The sequence below is a fragment of the Neodiprion lecontei genome, chromosome 4, assembly GCF_021901455.1.
Source record: "Neodiprion lecontei isolate iyNeoLeco1 chromosome 4, iyNeoLeco1.1, whole genome shotgun sequence".
In the NCBI taxonomy this organism is placed as follows: Eukaryota; Metazoa; Arthropoda; class Insecta; order Hymenoptera; family Diprionidae; genus Neodiprion; species Neodiprion lecontei.
Window position 1 is genome coordinate 26915572 of NC_060263.1, and position 20322 is coordinate 26935893.

Consider the following 20322-nt stretch of genomic DNA (forward strand, 5'->3'; position numbering starts at 1 on the left):
CACACTGTAAGTCGAAATGTCAAAACCACTTGCCAAATGAGTCACCGTTAGAAAAAAAAAAAAAAGAAGAAATATAAGAATAAAGAACAAGCGTAAAAAGCGGCCGTCCAACAGACGTCTGGGGCATGCGGAAACGTGGTCAGGTGTTCGAAGTCGCAGGCATGCATATCCAGCCTCAAGAAAATGTCTAATCTAATAATTGGCAACCGATTTCAGCCCCCCTGCGGCGCCGACAATGCCGCGGGAGCATTCCGGTACGAAGAAGCTCGTTGTCGACGTCTCCTCTTCGTCGTCACGTGAAAGTTGTTCGCCTCCTCCGGACGCCCTTCCCTTCGCCCTCGCGTGCCATCCGCATCGGTTCGAACCAGGATTTGCCATTACCTCGCCGAGTCGTTACACATACTCCGAGACGTAGGTGTGCCACGTGCTACGACGGTAGACTCGCAGCTCTTTCCTACACCTCGAATCGCTCGTCAGATTTATGCAACAAATATTACACAGGAGATGGTATTTCGATGTTGGCTCTCGGCAATTTATTTTGTCGGAACAATTTAGTGAAAACTTGACATTTACATTTCTCTGTAATAGCGGTGAGTCAAAGCTACAGGTATATAAACGTCCCGTGGATGTATGCGGACGTCTTATCGATGACAGACTCGTGAATATTCGAAATTGTTTGTTACAGCTACGAATCACTTGACATCACGGCGATTTAGGGAGATTAAGGATATGCGCATTTTTCTGCTTCGAATTCTTTCCGCTTGGCGGCTGCCGCCGTTCTCTTCATTCTCGTGAATGCAAGTCGCACGTAGAGATTGATACGCGGAAACACGTTTCGTTTGAGAATACGGAAAATTTGTTTTTCAATTGAAACTGAACGTGACTAGAGCTAAACAATGTTGAGGAAAAATTCTTACCGCATGTTCAAACGTGAAACGGATCGTTCGTGACACATTCCTAACCATTTTGAATAGTACAAACGAAGAATAAATATTCCATAGGGATTTTCTCTCATTCGAAAGTATTCCTCTCGGCTCTTTTCGAAGCTGCGAATTCAATTAGGAGGAACTCTGGCGTTATTTTTATCACGGACACGATGCAAGCAGCGAGGATGATATCTGCTCCGTAGATAAGAGTTGCGAAATAGCGGCCCGAGGTTCTACAACGAGTAATATTCTCTGCGATGTTAATGGATAATATACAGGGTAGCGATTCACTCGCTCGCATAATAACATGTATTTAGGTATGATATCTGAGGCGTATAATTTAAGTGCGACATTTATCCCTCTCCCGCACTGCATCCCAAGATCTCTCAGCTCTCATTTCCTTTCACCGCTTGGCTTCTTAATGTAACGGACAAATGTTTCGCCTGCCATGCGTTATTGCAATTATTCTGCATGCTTCTATGCACGGTTGTTATACCTCCGCAAAATGTGCACGTTTGACCGTCACTGCAGACTCGGAATTCAGGTTCACCGTTCATTCCGCTCTTACTCTCTATCTTTCAGTGCGATACATGGACCACTTTAATATTCTCTCACATATTATCTCATGGCGCTCGTACAGTCTCGCTCGTAATCAATTTGTCCGCAGATAACTCGGACTTTGTATTCTGTACCTTTACATTCACATTTACACTTTAATCAAATTAATATGAAAACGTTAGAACAGACGTTTATTCTCGTCATTTCATACTCCCTTTATTCGTGTTTATCACGTCACAGTCGAGATAAAGACTTGTCGAATCGTCACTCGGATAAAAAAAATATCAGTGTCATGAATTTTATAAATTTAAACAATTGCAGTACCTAATTACGCTTTGGTACAGGGATCCACGTGGGAAAATAATAGTTTTGAAACAAGAAAATCTTGCATTTAATCACCGATGACACTAATTATTATATAGGTATGTATAGCGACTGGTTAACGAAGCGAGTTAAGAAGCGCAAGAACACCTGGTCGAGTCTGACGCAAAGGAGCGGAACTTTTTTCTTTCTCTTTTGCCAGTTCACATTAATGCATATAGTTTTATTCAAATTAGTGTCGGATCGCCCGAAAGCCTAATAAAACGTAATGCTTCTCCTCTCGCCGACTATCCGTCTACCTGTCTCTGGGCCCGGCGGTCCACGAAAGCGAAAAGTAGGTATTTGTTACAAAATCGAAGAGACGACGCTCGTCTATTAGAGTCCGGTAAGGCGGCGAGAAACGGAATGGCGATGCGCACGCGTGTTTACTGTCCGATCGCAGGTGGATACCTATGCATGACGGTATAACATCATACATATATACGTAATACCTAAACCTTACAGGGTGATTCACGAGACTGTCTTATTTCCGATTCTCGGGTGATGTATCTTTAATCGTGCGGCGTTGTAATGCTCCGCAGAGAAATGAATGGAAATATGAGAGGATTTACGTTACATTTTCCGCATAAGAATTATTACATTATACACATGTGTATATATATATATATACTTCACCCGCGTATCGTTGTATAAATCTTCTTTAAAAGGTTGTTGGTTTCATTTCAGGTTCAACCATATGAAGTACGACGTTAACGGATAACGCTGGCCAAGCACTCTGTCTGGCTTGTGAATTGCGCCTCTTCCAACACAGTTCACCGTCACAACGTCGCCGAAAATGTGTTGAACACAAAATTTTTAGTTTCGTCCCACCAGCTGCGAATGATCTTACCGAGTGTCGTTGAGTCAAACGCATTTAGAAATAATTTGACAGAAAAGCATCAGTTCCCAAGTTTGGATTGAAGAACGATGCTGAGTGCCGATTGAACTGATAGCATGTCAATAAGACTGCTGAATACCCGGTGGTTAGATAACGAAGCACAATTATTACAACAAAGTGTCAAAAATTTTGCATTCGTCATTAGTTCTCGACGCTTGAAACGCCTAAAAATTTTGCAACATTTGATACATGCAGCGTTCAAAATACATCGGGAAATTGATACGAACATTGCTACGGTCATTGGTCATTTGTAAAATTTTCCTTCATACTCTGAAGTGAAAACAAAACTTGATAGCGATAAAACGAGGGGTCCAACGGTGCAGACTGGAAGGCATCGAAGGTTGAAAACGGTGTTTGAAACGTCCCGTAAAATATGTCCATGCACATATATAATGACCACATACATTGTTACATTGAGGCAGAGACGGTGAGAGGGAGGAAGGGAGGCAGGCACGTAGATTATACTCGCGTACTGTGTACACGACAGACCCGTTGGCGGTACAACTTTAAGAGGAACGGGTTTACTCGAAACGCTTGGGCGAGGCAGCTCGAGATGAACAAAGAGTAAAAAGAGGGATGAAAGATGGGACAAATTAAAACTAAATAACAAACCTTTTATTCGGCTACCGGTTTGACGTGACAACGGGAGTAGAACGTGTGTCGACGTTCACTCAACTCCGTCTCTTTTTATTTCAGACGGACTTAGACACAAACCTCGAGCAGCAGGTGGATGACGCAACCGAGATACACGCACCTCCAGTCTCATCTTTAGTGGCTTGTAAGAGACCAAGGGTCCGCTGCTACACCCGCAAGGTGGGCGTCTTGTACGGCACTGTGGGTTCGACGTAGCTGTATTGGCCAAAGCCAAAGACGAGAGCCGTCCATCATATTCCGGATGTTTCAGCCTCACGGAAGTCCATTCGATTCCTCGTTCTCGGATATCACAAAGATGCTTTGACTCGCGAGATATCACAGACAGCTCGCCGAAACCCTTCAAAGGCATTATCTATGGTAGTCTTTCTGTGCACATGTCGTAACGAGCTTCAATGGTATACGTGGAGTATTAATATATGTATCTACATACGACTTGTAACATTATTTTTGTAAGAAAATAAATTGCTACGCAACACTAGGTTCCCAGTTGCAGATATCGCTGCACAATTGTCTTCTTCGGAGTTCTGATTGGTGAAATTCTGCAATGATAATTTTTTTAGTTACACTGCGGAGGTGAACGATTCTTTTTGTTAAAGAACAATGACGATAATTTCTGGTCTCATTTCACGTATATTCCGTATCTCGGCACGGTTGAAGTTACCGCGAGGTATGACTGCAAGTAATTCGAACCGTGAAACAACAATCACCAGTCGAAGAATGAATTAAATTATCTTGAAATGTATGTATAAGCAATACAAGTGAGTTTAAGTTACGGGGAATTCGATAGTTGACACATTTCCACAACTTTTTCATCGGATTCATAACGCAGCTGTATAGTATTTCCAACTGACAATCACTGAGCAAGCACGCAAGCAAGTAAGTAAGTAAGTAAGCGAGTGAGCGAGTGAGTAAGTGAGCAAGCGGCGTAACGCGTAACGCTTTAAACCATGCCTGAATAACGCGGAGGTAGGTATATCAAGAAATCGAATCCTCCCACGAGGCAAGTCTCATTGTAGTTACGTTTAATCTCCTGCAGCGGTGCAGGAGACACGTCACCTCGCAACGCATCCTGGGATAATCCTGTGTCCAAAGACGCCCGCGACTATAAAGTTACGTAACTGGACGCCTCACGCCTCCACTTACGTAAGCATAACCAGGACGAAGGTAGGCAAGTGGATATAAACACACTCCTCCATGCAGAGCTCGCATGTACCAGCCCATAATACGCCCAGGATTAGCTCTTTAAATTAATCGATGCGATTATGCGTAATCAGTAATCACCGACTGATGTCGGCGTAAGTTTAGGATTAAAGTTGTTACTCACAAAGGGAGTCATTTTTCCATACCTATATACCTCTGCATAACGTACTACGTATGGTATGGTATAATAACCACGGGTATTACCAAGAGCTTCAATCATTTCTCGGATACCGTTTAATTCTCGTAATATACGTGCCGTTGTGCGGTTATTCAGCGTTGATACGCCGTTTTACCTGCATTATTATTTTCATTTTTTAGTTAAAATTTTATACTTCATCATATTCCCAAATTAGGTGTTGTTTAATCCCGTCGCATTCTTTCGATACACGCCGGTAAGAATACGTGCATTATTCACTGACAGAAGATAGTCTTTTCTCACAATCAGCCGGTCCACACCTCGATCACGAAATTATCTTGAAATTAATCATAGATCGGTGTTGCGAAAGCGAACACGTTGTTTTCTTCATAAATTTCGATTTAATGGACGCATTATTAGAACTTGAAGGAAGTGAACAAGAATGAATCTTTTGGTATGTTAAATTAGTAAAAATCAGTGTTATGCGTGACAATTTTTCCTACGTGATACCTTTCAATGCGTCCTTCGTTGATCACCGTAAGGAAACAGATTGATGCTAGCAAGCAATTTGTAAATTAACTATGTGAAATAAGTGAGCGAGGAAGATAAGTTGCTGCAGAAATCCGTAGCACCATAACGGCCTTCCATTTCGTGACGAAAGACGTCCCTCAAAAGTTTATCTTTGCACAGATGATCCAGCGGCCTGTTGGTCGGAAGGCCTATATTTTTTTAAACATTCAATTACGCGGATCTCTGTTCTTCCGGGAGTGAAATTTATAGCTTTTACTCCGTTCGTCAGGGACCATGCGTCACGGAACGTGCAAGACGATAATCTCACGACAGTCCACCTTGACGAGCATGTAACAACGTCGGTCATTCATCAAATGACGAGTCATCGAAGCGCAGGGGCATCGGGTACTCGAGGACAAAAATGGCCGAGCATAGCGGCAGGAATCGACCCGCAGGCTTAGGAGATAAATAAAAACGCCTGCTTTGTGTTGCACTAGGTTCTCCCACGCGTTTTATGATCTGGGAAGAATGAGAAAACGCATTTGTGCAGCCTAGACCGTAATATCTTTCATTCTCACGTCCTTGCGTCGGCTGCACCGAGCATGCTGGCGTTGCGCATGCATCCGCGTGCACGTCCAGAGGCCAGAGCGGTGTCATAATAGAATATCCAGACACTCGAATCCGGAAGTATGATACACGAACGCGCCGGCAGACTCACGGGAGCAATTTACACGCAACGCGGAGCGCAAACCGAAGCAGCTAATAGATTTCAGAGCAATCCTGATTGCTGGGCTCGCAACATGCCTCGCTGAGAAGATACGAGCCTCGGCGAGAGATCCACCGGTTGTTATCCTACGGCAGCCTCCTGGATAGACGGCTACATGCGGGAACAGAGATACCGACGACGAGGCAAGGATCTGTGCCACCCGGTCATTGGTGAATGTACCGTACGCTGTAAGAGCTCGACGAATGCGACGACGCTACGAATATGTACGCGAGTCTGGAACGCTCGACGCATCACCGCGAGACCTCGTCTCGCAATATCGTCCGAAAGTTCGACACTCTGTTAACTCGGTGAACATTGATTCCGAACGAAGTATAGAAAGATACGTACCGCTTTGCGGGGGGAAATATCGGCTGCACGGCAGGTATCTTGTTCGACAGTGGAAGAAAGTGTCTGGTAGTCATCGCGCCGTAGCTTTTTTATTCTAACCGGGTTCCTAAACTTGATTGATGAGCCAGACACCGACCTCTGAAATTTAAAGACCCATCTACGCTTCGTGCTGTGTGAGGAAATTATTTTGCACGCGAAATATGATGTTGTTTGTTTATGTGTTATAACTGTATCAGCCCTGTGAAATTATTAATCATTAAATTTTACGTATTGTTAAAAAATAAAAAATAAAAATAAAAACTCACGTCATGACCATCACTATGATTTATGGGTACGGCTTAATCGATGTGAACAGCGATAGCTGTTCAATTTGCAGCCCGGTTTATTATTCTTGAACCTGTAACGTTGGTTGGCCATGATCATGATGCAATCGTGAATACAGTTGATGCTTTGAAAATCACAGTTTGACATAACCGCGTCTGCTAAGGATCGTTAATTTATCCTTCCGCTAGCTTTTTCCAAAAATACGAATGGAAATACTCATCACGATAAAAGATTGTCTGTTAAAATTATGAAAATGGGTTAATAAATTCTGCATGTAGTCTGTTCTACTTATAGTTTTATTAGATGTTCCTCGTTCGAGTCACTCGACAAGACTGACGAACTGAGGGGCTGTACGAGAGAGGATTATTCATTCGTACCCGTTGCTCTAAACACATAAGAGCGTAATACGAGTATACAAATATGAAGAGATTAAAGATCGACGTAACACCTTTGTATATAATATATATGGACTGTAGAGATTATCTTTATATACATAATAATACGAAACCAACAAAAAATATGTAGGAATTGACTGATTCAATTCACTTTTATAGCCTGAGATCTAAGACTCGATTTCAAATTAACTCGGCTGTACTAAAGTTTTACCTTCTTAATCTAGCACTGAGAAAGCGGTCCAACGGTACCGACCAGGAGCTGATATGGCTTGTTCTCATGAAAATGTAAACAATACAATATTCGACATATAATAAATGAGCGTTCAATGAATTGGATGTTTGCTCCTAATCGTATTTATGTGAAAAATGCGAAGCGTCCTGCTACACATAGTATAAAACATATCGACTCCGTGGTCTAGTGACATTTCGCTGTGCTTCCTACCGTAAAATGATCCTACATGTGTACGTGCGTACCTAACTCAGACTCATGCACGTACGAAAAGAAATTATCGTAAAGTTTGCAAAGCGTATAAAATCCACTCAGGTAAGGATACGTACTTTTCACTGCGTATCTCTCTCTGTCTCTCTCTGTCTCTCTCTCTCTCTCTTTCGCTCTCTACTTCGTTCGTAATTCGAGAAGTTCGCACCTCGCGGGTTATTCTCCTTTATTTTACGGCTGGAAGGCAGAAGAAAACTTATTGCCGTCAAACTTTCAAAAAATTCAACTTCAGAGTATGAGACCGCGCAAAAGTGAACGGCATGGGTAAATTTCACTTGCTAAATTCTTTCGTCGAATTTGAAATTATATTCGAAGTATTCTTGCCACTATTTTCCTCAGCATAAAGTGGCGTTCAATAATTTGCGAGCGACGGGAAGGTTTCTACGGCCGAGATGAAATTTCAAGTGAGCCGACCGTCGCCATGTTGAATTTTTTGTACCGGGGTTTCAACCTAGCCGTGTTACCCTTTTGATCAGTACATGCTTCGGTCTTGACGACAAAGAAAACGTAAAAATTCATTTTTATACACATCTCGTCATCCCTCTTCCCGGATTGCCGTAATGGCGATAAAACGTGGGTGTAGGTTGCGTATAGGATAAGCGTGTCGTTGATCAGGCACATACGTAGAAGCGGCGATCGGTGAAACGATGGAAGAAACGGGTGAGCGGAGAGCTGGATGGAGGATGAAAGAACCTGGAGGTGCGTTGGCGTCGGCGGTACCCACCCAACGTTTTGCGTTGGTGTGAAACAATCGGCAATGCATACCTGAGCGTTCACCATGCGCCTATCCAATTACTCCTAGCTAATTAAATTCAACAAAGCGTTCGACGTTACGCGGTCACCTTCCGCGCCGACAATCTTCCGCGATCAATTCAGATAGTGGGCTACAGCTATAAGCACCGGCTGGTGTTGTACGTACACATGCATGTATACCAAGAGCATGTATAATATGTATATATATACAGTTTATACCGGTCGGAGAAGTTCGCGTGTAGTCCCACCGTACTCCCGATACGCGATTAAATTGCATCCGGCAATTAATTTTTTCAACCAACGGGCACGAGTATTATATCTGCAACCTGCAGAAGTCTTTTACCCCAGACCCCAAAGTTAACTCGAAAACGAAGAGGCTCGCGATTATCTCGCCTTTCCACAGCGCAACGTGCACTGCTCAAAGATGCGAATCGAACGATCTACACGTCGGCAATCGCGCCGTTTCCTATCCTATACTCGTCCGCGAACGCCGGAAGTTGGTGCTATAACGTCCGCTATCGGATACCCGGTTCGGCACGCTGCGAGCTATTAAAACAGTTCGGAAAACTAAAATAATGATTGGCAGAGGTTCAATTCGTTCCAAGTTATAGACACTGAACTACGAATAAACTGCGTCAGGTACTTTGGCTAATTTGAAAGTTATAAAAAGCTAGCTTCTTTGTCGGGGACAATTTTTATCAGCGGCTTGAAATTGAAATTTTGTTTTGAAATTGGACCGAGACTAAAACTTCCGTAATTACCAAAGCGTTAACGTTCTTTTTTTGTTACTGCAAGAGTTCTTGCCGCGCTTACGAGATAGAATAACGGTCCAGGAAAGAAAATTTCATCCTCGGTGTAGAATGTAGAGTGTTTTCTCTATAAAAAGTTTAAAACTTTTATACAAGCCATGTCCTGAATAATGTATTTTGTATAAATTTACCGGTGAACTGAGCTTGCTGTAGTTAATTTAACAGCCCATCTCACTTTGCACGTTCGTAAAGCTGGAGCGTCCCTCGGGAGCGGAGATTTCCCGGGTCACTGGTTTTAAGGGGATATTTCAACTGAAACAACTGGAAACGTTGCATGGATCCTCTCTAAAGCACTGATACAACTCTCAGTGAAGCACCTGAGAAGTGCAATTTAACAGCTGTATTTTATGATACACTACACGTTTCCGGGTGAAATCCGCTTATACGGTACATAACAAATTTATGTCTCATCGTCAAACACGCACACGCGTATAATACGCACCGGCAACTGATACGGTAGGTATAAAATATTCATATATCCACGATGAAGTTACAAAAGCTAAACAGCATCTCACAGATTCTGAATTTTTACGTCTAATTACAAGACGTTTAATTAATAACAGTTGATTGATGAAGAATTCCTTCCAGGCATGCCAGTAGCTCGAACATACCTCGTCAAGATATACGCGTCGTGTGAGGTCAGGCAGTCGGAGCTCGTAACGAAATAACCACGGGTGGATAACATCAAAATTTTACTTCCCTTCTGCAAAGCATCACGTTCAAGTGTGATCCTAAGCTAATACTGCAGAAGTTTCCAATTTTCCCAATGAACACCCAGAAGCGCCTACAACTCGTCTGTCCATGGCTACTTGAGCAATAAGTGGATCGTCATCTTCCCTCGGTTCCGGGGACCGTCCGAACCCGAAAATAGCTGTGACAAAAGGGGGTTAGAGCGAAATATTACCGGCACTCAAGGGGATGTGCTCAAGTTGTTTGCCTGTTTTGACATTCAGCGTCTTTTACGGATTCCGGTGATATAGGCCATGGGATTTCTACACGTAGCTCAAACTGTTCCTTCTACACAGTTTCACGACAAGTATTGTATGCGTAAAAATTCACCTCCTACCCCTCATCTCTTTCACAAATCATATTTCACCAAATGATTCAGATATTATTCAGAGCCCAGCTAAGATGATGTTTAACTGATTTTAAAAACGTTTTGAAAGCACTCTAACAAGTTTCTATATAGTATATACTTTACAGTTTGTCGAACCCGGCGGTGAAATTTTCAACGGCGAAGAGAGGCAGCAGTTCGGACACATCCCCTTAAACGGAAGTCAAACAATCATAGAGATGAGTCGGCAGAATTGAGCCAAGCATCATTATTCGTCGGCCAAACAGTTCCGTTTACTCCAATCAGTTCTTCCGACCCATGCATATGCCATATTTCAGCGGGAATTGGTCTCCCCGAGTCTGGTGGATGTTATAGACTGAGTAAAATTTCATTTGTTACAGTAACTAGAAAAATTGAGTAAAACAGGTACCGTCAAAAAAAACTGTTCGAATATTGTTGGAATTACGAAAAACGAGGTACGCCGAACCATTTTGCGCCATCGTCGATCCTTTTTTGATAATTACAACGCAAAGTCAGTTCAGTTACAAGAAAATATATAGTAACAGTGATCGTAATGAGAAAGAACAGTAACGGATACTCAATTTTCTGGTAACAGCCAAAAATCTAATTTTCATTTTGTACCTGGAACTATATTTTTTGATTATGGTAAAAAATGAAAATAGTCAAGAACTCAGCGTTAACCGGAACTAAAAATTTCTCTCAGTGTATCCTTGGCCGCTCTGTGCGCGATGCAGGAGCCACCGACCGGATCAACGGAGCAAACGTGAACGCGTTTCTGGATCGGGGCCAGATTGCCCCGTGAATCAACGTTGACCGGGAAGATCGAGGATTGCACCGTGGTGCAGAATAGTTACCTACACGACACACATCTGCACCAAGACATTCGCCCCCTCGATCCATTACAATCCTCTACGTATGATGCACTTGGCGCGTGTGCGTGTGTGAGCTGTCGCCGAATGCACGCAGAGAAGCGGCATTCGCGTGGAATCGTATGGACTTTCACTTGTCCTCGGGGTACCGGAGAACGGAGTCGACGTCGATGCGGAGGCGCGTCTTCTTCGATCCGCGTAGTAGATAAGAGGAAGTGTATTTGTACCGGAGCCGAGATCGAGGGTTGAGAATTACGGTGGCTTCTAACCGCGGCGCGTGGTGCGGGCGTGTAATGTATATTTTGGTCTTCAGGGAGACGAAGGAGAGGCCCGAGGGTATGCCGGTTGATTAATTGCCCAAAACTTTTGAACCTTGCACCCGATCTCGGTCTGCAATTAACGGTATACCAACTCTGCTCCTCCTAGTTTTGACCGCCAGGGAACAACCGCGCGGTTTTTTATCACCGGAAGTTGCGTAACGGCCGCCGCATGAGTCTTGCGCACTTACGGTATGTGCCTGCTGCAGCCAGAGAATGAACTTTTTAGAAAATACCGGCAGCGAGGCGCCCCTGCGGTCTTTATACATTGCGGTGAAGTTAAATCTTCTCATCGTACGATCGGTACGTGAAAAAACCACGAGCCATGGAGTCTGCGGTGTTCAATCAACTGTCCGCGCTTCTTGACGACGTGAAGATAATTTTTTTTTATTTATTTATTTGTTTTTTTTTTACTGCCAAATTGAGACGGAGAGAAATGAAGGGGCAAAAAGGAAAGAACGATATTGAAACGAATTAGCCAAACGGCGGATGGTTTTAGAAATGCGTAACGGTGATTTCGGCAATGCAGCTGAAAAAACGAACCGCCCGTACTTAAACCAATACTGTATATCCTCAATTCGGATATGCACCCCGCTGATTTAGGGGAGCGGAATAAGCGTCGTTCGAGCTGAAGCTGTCGACAGTTATTGCAGCCTGAGAGAAGCTAACTGCCAACTGCGGGCAAAGTTGTAACAACGTCGATTCGTCCGTGGGTAGAAGAACTCATCTCGAAGACTTTCACCTCAACTCTGTGCCGGCAGGGTTTATTCATTCGTTTCCGCAAATTTAAGTTTCTACAATTAATCATGCGTATATAGCCCGCGGCCATGAGGACTGTCGGTAAAGTGTAACCTCGAGATTTCATAGAAGCTGCACGGACGATTATGTGTGACCGGTCGAAAGTGGAAATGAAGAAATGGAGAAAGGATGATGGGCCGCAAATTACTGGAAGTCAGAAAACAGAGGAACGAATGACCCGTCACGCGAGATTAATAACGGATTTCGGATCACCGCCGGCGGCAGAATGGACCAAGGTTAATCGTTTCGCGAAAGGTCGTTGAGCAGAATAATGATCCAACCGCAGGAACAGATGCAGCGTCTTGCAGGGTGTAATTCTAGAAGAATTAGAGAAGCATACGGAACGGTATCGAGGATCTTTTTTTGTTTCGTCTGCACGTGGGGTTAGAGATAATTAATCAAAATCAGTAAAAACCACGAGTACTTGGATGTGTTTACAAAAAATGTACAAGTTCGACATTAAACAATCGATTAGCGCGTCAAGAGATATCAGTGAATTGAAAAATACCAGATTTCCGTTGTTTCCAACAGAAAGTTTGAATCGTACTTATACTTATAAGGGGATGCTTAATGGAACACTCGGGAATTCTTAGGCCTGTACAAAAAGCGGCCTCAAGCCGTCTAGAAAATGTAATGGACCATTAGGCAATAATCACCTATTTATCCGAGTTAAGAATCGAGATATAAACGTCCGCCTATCGACTGGTTCGAGTAATCCTGAGCCGCGGGCGAACGAAAAATGTGCAAAAAATTTATACATTGTTTTAGCATTCCTAGAAAGAAAATAACAGTAACGCGGTATCGCAATAAGACTGTGAGTTGATTTCTCGGCAAGACCTCGGAAAGACTCGCTTTTTCTTCGTCTTTTCCGTTTTTTTCATCATTTCGCCGCCCAGAAGTTGCAATTAGTCTTAAACTGTACCACGAGCTCCGAAGAAGAAGCGAGCCGATCTGAAAAAAAACTTTAATAACTTCCAAGTTGAGTGGGATCTGTTTAATTTTTATTACTATGCGAATGGTAGTTACCTTTAGTTTTGCGGAACGCGCATTACCAATCTTTCCCGTTTTTACCCGCGCGCCTGAAAATAAACCAGACTCGTTGCAAGTGTATACAATATATAGGTATACGTGCACACAATTCCTCCTACACGTCGCGTTATTCGCGAACGGCGTAAAAGTAAATTTGAAAAAGAGCACGTGTGACAGTCGGCAGCTGAGCGACGACGGCCGTCGCCGGAGACTCTGTAAGCCGTCGAGGGTGCCAAACGGTTTAAAATGAAAGCAGCGATAATTCCACTAAGATGACTTTTTTATCGCTCTCGTCTTGACGTGCAGCCGGGGGGACCCCCGGAGTAGGCATCGCCTGGAGCGCAATTTTTTCCCAACCTGGCTCTTGTTTTTACGCCTCCGAGCTCAAACTGCCGTTTAATTACGTATATACGCGTACATACCTGTACGGACCAGTTTAAGACGGTGCGAGTAGCGACTTTTTACACCACACGATCGAGTGATTGGGGAATCGCTGTATGGTTCGGTGACGAGCCGTTCAATTTTCATTGGTAACGCGTTTCTTTCTTACGGTACTTTTCCTAAACTCTCTCTACAGTATAACAATTTTTTTGTACGCTTTAGGCCGCTATTATAAATCCCTCGATCCATCTAACGATTCAATAAATTTTACTACATCCGTGTACACGTTTGTAATAATATCTATAGTCCATCTAATCGACAATTGTTAACAGTTTACCGACTTTTTTCTGTCTGTCTCGGGGAGTATGGCTCTTGTCGTAAACGACGAGTTGACCGATCCTTTTTTCTGAATTTCAAAATTGCAGATGATTATTTAAATAATATAGCTCTCGCCGTTCAAAATTTGGAATGCCCCGACCTCGTCTACTGTTTACAAAATGTGTGCATCGCATGTGTGTCGAAGAAAAAAATTTGTCTAGCTACGGTAGCGCCATATGTTTTCGGGTGTTCTGCTTAAAATTGGTATACGGTTTTTTGCCACTTCTTTTTCTGCGAATCTATTGTGCCCAATCTCCGATTTCGCTTCTTAAGATCTTACAGGTATTCTAGACTCTGGTATAGGAATCTCTAGGAGCACCTGCCTGAGCCATTTTACTTCTTTTTTTACTCGAATATATTAACGTAGACATTATCTATTTGTAACGTCCTCGCAACTCGTTCCGCAATGAAAAATGTGCCGAGGAAATTTTTATGAAAAGTTCATCAGGCGGAAGGAGTTTCTTCGTAATGCACATATTACGTGAAATGCTAATTCACCGCATTTAGTCAAGAACGATGTCTGATGTAATTGAATCCGCGCGTATAAATTGGGAAACGAAAGTCACGCAACGGAATTAAAAAAATCGAGCATCCGATGCGTCAAGAAAATAATTATATCCGTACAGGTTTAGTCTTCTCGAATAAATGTTCGATTCGAAAAATGGTAGAAAACACGTGGAAGAAATTTCGACGATCTTGCAGTCTCAAACTTATGCATGGTAATTTTTACAGAAAAAGTCTTGGAAGAATCAGAGAAATGGAGTGAGATTAAATCGAGGGAGTCGAATCTTCCGTCGGCCGGTACGTACCTTGGCCAAAAACGATAGAGCCGATAAGGCAGCCTTTTGACGGCGGAGCGAATAAATACTCGAATATCAGCGCGTCTCAAGTATAGCCTGCAGGCTGACGAGCCGCGCAAGTGTCGAAATGCTAACCGTCAGCTATTTTCTGCCGGTTCCTAGATGCACAGATGGGCCGTCTTAAATGCCCTTCGAGTTCTTACCGTCTACTCGCCGAAGCCCAGCGGGAAGACATCTGCGAGGACCAGACGGTGCCTAAGCTCGAATCGCAAGGTCGTGTAATTGATACAGTCATTACCGGCTCGTACCTTATACCTCGCATTATCCCGGCGAGACGACGACTCTCGGAAGAATAGTTTCGCATCATACTGCCATGATTTTTGTACGCCCTTTCCCTTATTTTACAACCGCAACGGTTTTCCGCGACGAGACGTCTTGAGGTCGAACACATGGGTTCAATTTTCATCATCGTCATGTTTACTTACGCTGCTTTGCATGGCTCGGAGTACACGTTTTATCACCCAATTAAAATAAACGTTCTCCTTTTATCACTTTCTCAAATGTTTCTGCAATTTTAATTCAATCGCTACGCATCGCCCTGCTCGTGGTATGCTCGTGGATTGCGAAATAACACGCATCGATGTCGGAACTTTGTGACGTAAGGCGAGGTCATTTTTACGTTTAAACTTTACGGCGTGTATAATTTTCATCGATTATTATCCCCCGAGACCTCGCGGAGGCGATGAGTTTCCTCATTTTTATCCTCTGGCGGCACAGATACTCACATACATACAGATACAAAATCGTTTCACAGTGAAAATCTGGGGCATTTGTGGCTTTCGCTATGATCAATCACCAAATGACAACATTGAATAATTCGAGGCCAAGAGGAAGTTGACGACCATTATCGTTACGAAGAGTTCGTTTTCATTGTCAATTGAATTGCGAGGCTCGATTTTACCGAGTCCGTCAAAGATAGACTCTGGAGCCGAATCGTGTTCGGAGTAGCTTTTGTCTCGGGAACTGTTTGCCTCGCGTTTTTCGGAATTCTCTAGCCACAGACGAAGATTGGCATGGTTGATTGCGCTCTTAATGAACTTGGCCAGCCCCGTTTCAGCCGCTGCAGCAATCCGTAGGTGACACTACACGATTTCCGATTTACATATCGTACCTACTGCGATTCCTCGCGTTACGATCGACGTCACCGATTCAAAATCCTGAAACGACATGTAGACCTACGTCAGATAAGCAGTAAGTGAAAAATTGGGCCAATGGAAAAAGACGATTTCCTGCACGAAGTAACCGAGCTTAGCCATTCGTCGATCGCGTTTATAGCCGTTCCGGCCGTTTACGACGATCCTTGTCGGCACGTCGCGTTTCTTGAATAAAATATTTCTTCGTTTTTTCTCGCCGTTTTGCATTATTTTCTTTCTTTCTTTTTTCTTTTCCTCTCCCTCTTCGCCATTTCCCCCTCGAGTTAAGCTCAGACTCGGACGAATTAGATCCAGGCAGACGAGACACGGCTATATAAGAGCGGACGAAACGGCCGCGTCGAGCTACACGCGGCAACTCTCTCTATACTATACTTTTCATAATTGCATCCATGTAAAAGATGGTCAGGACTAAAGTGGCATAAGTCAGGCTCGTTTTATTCCAAAGAAAAACAAAGCGGTTTCTCGTTCCCACAAGTTTTTACTATACTACACATAGTGATACAGATATTGCGATGTGTGTACACAAAGAGATACGAGGCGCATGTATTTCCAACAAGCAAACTTTTAACTATTATCGACATTTCTGGACTCTTGGTTCTTATACCCTCCGAATGGATATTTCAACTGAGAAGAATTGTACCGAAATATTGCCAGTGTACACGCAACCTTTAGGAGAGTGAAACAACGTTAGAACTCGTGCATATAACGCGCAACTATATTCATTCCCAATTAAAATTCTTTTCATCTAAATCGATCAAATTATTTGCATCATATAATTAGATACTATGCATCGTCTCAGACTGCTAAAAGACTCGAATTGATTTCATAATTAGTAATTAGTACTGCATTATTATTGAAGCGATTGAATGGGACATACTTTAGTTACCTTCAGCGTTTTTTAATAGATTAAGATCGTAATCCTTCCGATCATGAAACTGCATTTTGGCAGTGCTTATTGGTATATATACACGTTATTTCTCGTGAACTTGAATGGTCAAGAGTACTTGATCACGTAGTCTGATTGCGAGCTGTGCGCAATGAGAAACATAATTCCTATGTGACACCTGTGTGAAAGCTGTTTATTTATCGATCGATCGCCACTTCGTCATTGCGGAGTAGTTAACTCGGTAAGGTAGATAAATATAGTAATCTGCGAATAAAAGGTAGAAACGAGCAGTTAAGTGTTATAATGTAGGTACGTAGCATGCAGACCGTGAAAATCCGAGGCAAAACGACGGTGGGGTTAGTTTTCAATATATCATCATTATTAATCATTCAATGTGGTTTTGTGACATCATAATATTGACAATTCATCTATTTACATGATAATAATAATAATAATAATAATAATCGTAATAATATTAATAATAATATTAATAATAATAGTTAATAATTATAATCATAATAATTATACACGTCTACTACAAATATACAGAATTTTTTTTATACAAAAAGTTATTATACTCGAAGTCTTTACAATGTGATCTATACCATAATTACGAGATGAGTTTTCGGGGGGTCGGGGGTTTAAGGACGAAATAGGATATCGGAATAAGGGGAGCAGTGCAAGAAGGGATGAAGAACGCCAATCGAAGTCACCCACGATGGTACGTTTTCACCCTTTAACCTCTCTCTCTGTTTCTCACTCCCTCTCGCAATCTCGAAATTGCGATAATATTTGAATAATGTATCAGAAAATGAGACAAGACGAGTTGAAGTATTTTTCGAGAAGTTGCAGCATATATATGTATATATATATATGCGAGATGCGTCGACACATATGTCAATTAATGTACATATATTTATATACTATGAAATGAAATTGTCGAAAGAAGTTATACGCGGTAAGTACAAAAAATGACAAATTGTTTCCCTAGGTCATTCATATATAATATGCATGTATAGCGTATACATTATATTGACGCAAGATTAAGAAATTATAAAAATTTCAGTTTTTATTCCCCCCACCCCTTTTGTTATACGTGCCTCTACAGATTGTGGGTGGTAGTAGGGTAGTTTTTTTTTAGTAGCACCCCCGAACCAGCCCGATCGACACTCACAATCAAGTATATAACTATACCTATATATTATATAATTAAACCGCATCTCGTTACCAAATTTAAACGCCAAAATTTTTGGCTTGTCAGATATACATTTTACATTTATTTCTCTTCCCCCGCCCCGCGTCATATATCGCGCGTGTTACATTACGTTATTATTTTTAAATACAATAATACAGGCCACGATCGAGCTTAGTTCGAGTCCACATGACTTAGTTGCTACGATAATATTTTATATTCGATCATTTAATTTTTACTTCATTATTATTATCGAGTTTTATTTTACTTTACTTATTCATTTTTCTTCTTCTTCTTTCATTAATATTATTTAACAGGAACATTAGCGAATCTTTGTTCTTCGTCTTCGTATGATAATGATAATGCTAGTAATAATAGTAATAGTTGTTACAATAATAGTAGTAATAATGTAATAATATTAATTATCATAATCATCAAATCTTCAACTTCATCAGCGTTTTACAAATAAATAATTGATTAATAACTATAATTTTCACAGTAAATAAAAAAAAAAAAAAAAAATAGAACAGAAACAAACAAACAAATCGAAACCTGTATCGGATGTCTGATTCAACGAGGCGTATTACATGACATTATTATTATTATTAATATTATTACAAAGTCACGCATCACCGTGCCCGTTGATCCCGCCCGTATCTATAAACACCCTCTTAATTCACCCCCCCCCCCCCCCCCCCCCCAATTACGTATGCAAGCAGAAAATATTGTATATATATTCATGCAACGGATCCAGCTGGCACGGGTTGATGGTAGAAAACGAATAATTTCCAATTTTTATATTCCCCTTTTTCATGATCGCACAGAGACTCGAACGCTGTTTGGATTGACAAAATCATATATATACATATATAAAAATTAACTAGAAAAGATCGATTCGTCGGGTCGTAAACTAACTACATGTTCTTACGACTGAAGAGCTAATTGTTCAAGAGCTAAAGAGACATTTATACGTATATATGTATATATTATGTATAAGAATTGAAAAGAAAAAAAAGAAAAAAAAAAAAAAAAAATTCAAATAAAATAAAAAGAAAGAAACCTAACATTTTACAAATCTTTACAAAACTTTACTAGTGTGGGATTGATGTTTTTCTTCTCCCTCTTTGACAAAGGGAGAGAAATAGAGAGAGACGGGGCGGAGATCACACGTTTCGTTCACGTTGACGAAGTTCCGCGGCATGCATATCGTATCTTATACGTATTACAAAGACATATACGACACGATATGATTCGTAGTAAGTAATCGCGAACGAAATGAATGTGTACGGTATTGTACATATTTCGTAACAAGTTTATAGTACACATATTATCATCTATCGTTTATACCTATTTAAAGAGCGTTATTGTATTACAGTATAAGTTCGAGGCTACCATTAATTTCTATGCAGCAGCTTACTTTAACCGTTTTGGCGAGGATTATTCGAGCAAGAAAAGTGGCGGGTTTCGTGGGCCACGCGTGAACGATTTCTACACGTGTACGTGTGTATACACACGCCGATAAAGAACTTTGCGACGACGACGATGACGCGACCATCTTTTTCGCCCGCACATCACAGCCAAGCGCGAGCATCCGTTTCCGTAACGGAAGCTATCGTCATCTCTCCTCTCTATGCACGCGTCGACGAGTTCCCGCAGCTACATTCTCGCACACACACACATACATACGTATATATACGTTTGTACGTGTTTGCGTGTGTCTGGCAAGGGGGAGTTTGGCAGCCTAGTTTTACGAGCATTTCCGGGAGAAACCCACGGCGACACAAGTCAAAAGGTTATACCGCAGAGAGGGTTGAAAGGTTTGAGGGAAAGAGAGCGATAAAAGGAGGAAAAAGGGTAGAGAAAAAAAAAAGAAAAGAAAACAGAGACGAGAAAACGAAAAGGTGACACACGCAGGGCCTGGGATTGTGTGGGCCACCCTTTCGGTTAGCTGGAATTTTTGGAATCTGCACAATCTCAAAACTCACGAGGGGTTGTTTCTCGCTTCCCGTCGTTGTGACAAATTCTTGTGCATAAGCCATTTTGTCCCTATCCTCCCCTTCAACTTTATGAAAAAGGTACTGAATTTTTCCGCCGTTGCGCATGCATACATTGCCCGACGGCAATCGGGATCCTGGTAGAATTGGTTTCTCCAGGATCTCCATGTATATATACATATATATATATATACATTATAAATCATGATAAGACGAAGAACGCGTGAAAACTAGGGTGAAAAAAATGGTCACG

General features: G+C 42.0%; 1 long non-coding RNA gene across 1 annotated transcript; it reads right to left on the reverse strand.

Annotated features, from left to right (window-relative positions):
- Positions 1-447: 447 nt before the first annotated feature.
- On the reverse strand, positions 448-18785 carry LOC124293877. Its single transcript, XR_006903755.1, has 4 exons — positions 17414-18785; positions 11460-11464; positions 2169-2177; positions 448-460 (listed from the first exon to the last, which is right to left on the reverse strand). It is a non-coding gene; the product is annotated as an uncharacterized LOC124293877 (long non-coding RNA).
- Positions 18786-20322: the final 1537 nt, after the last annotated feature.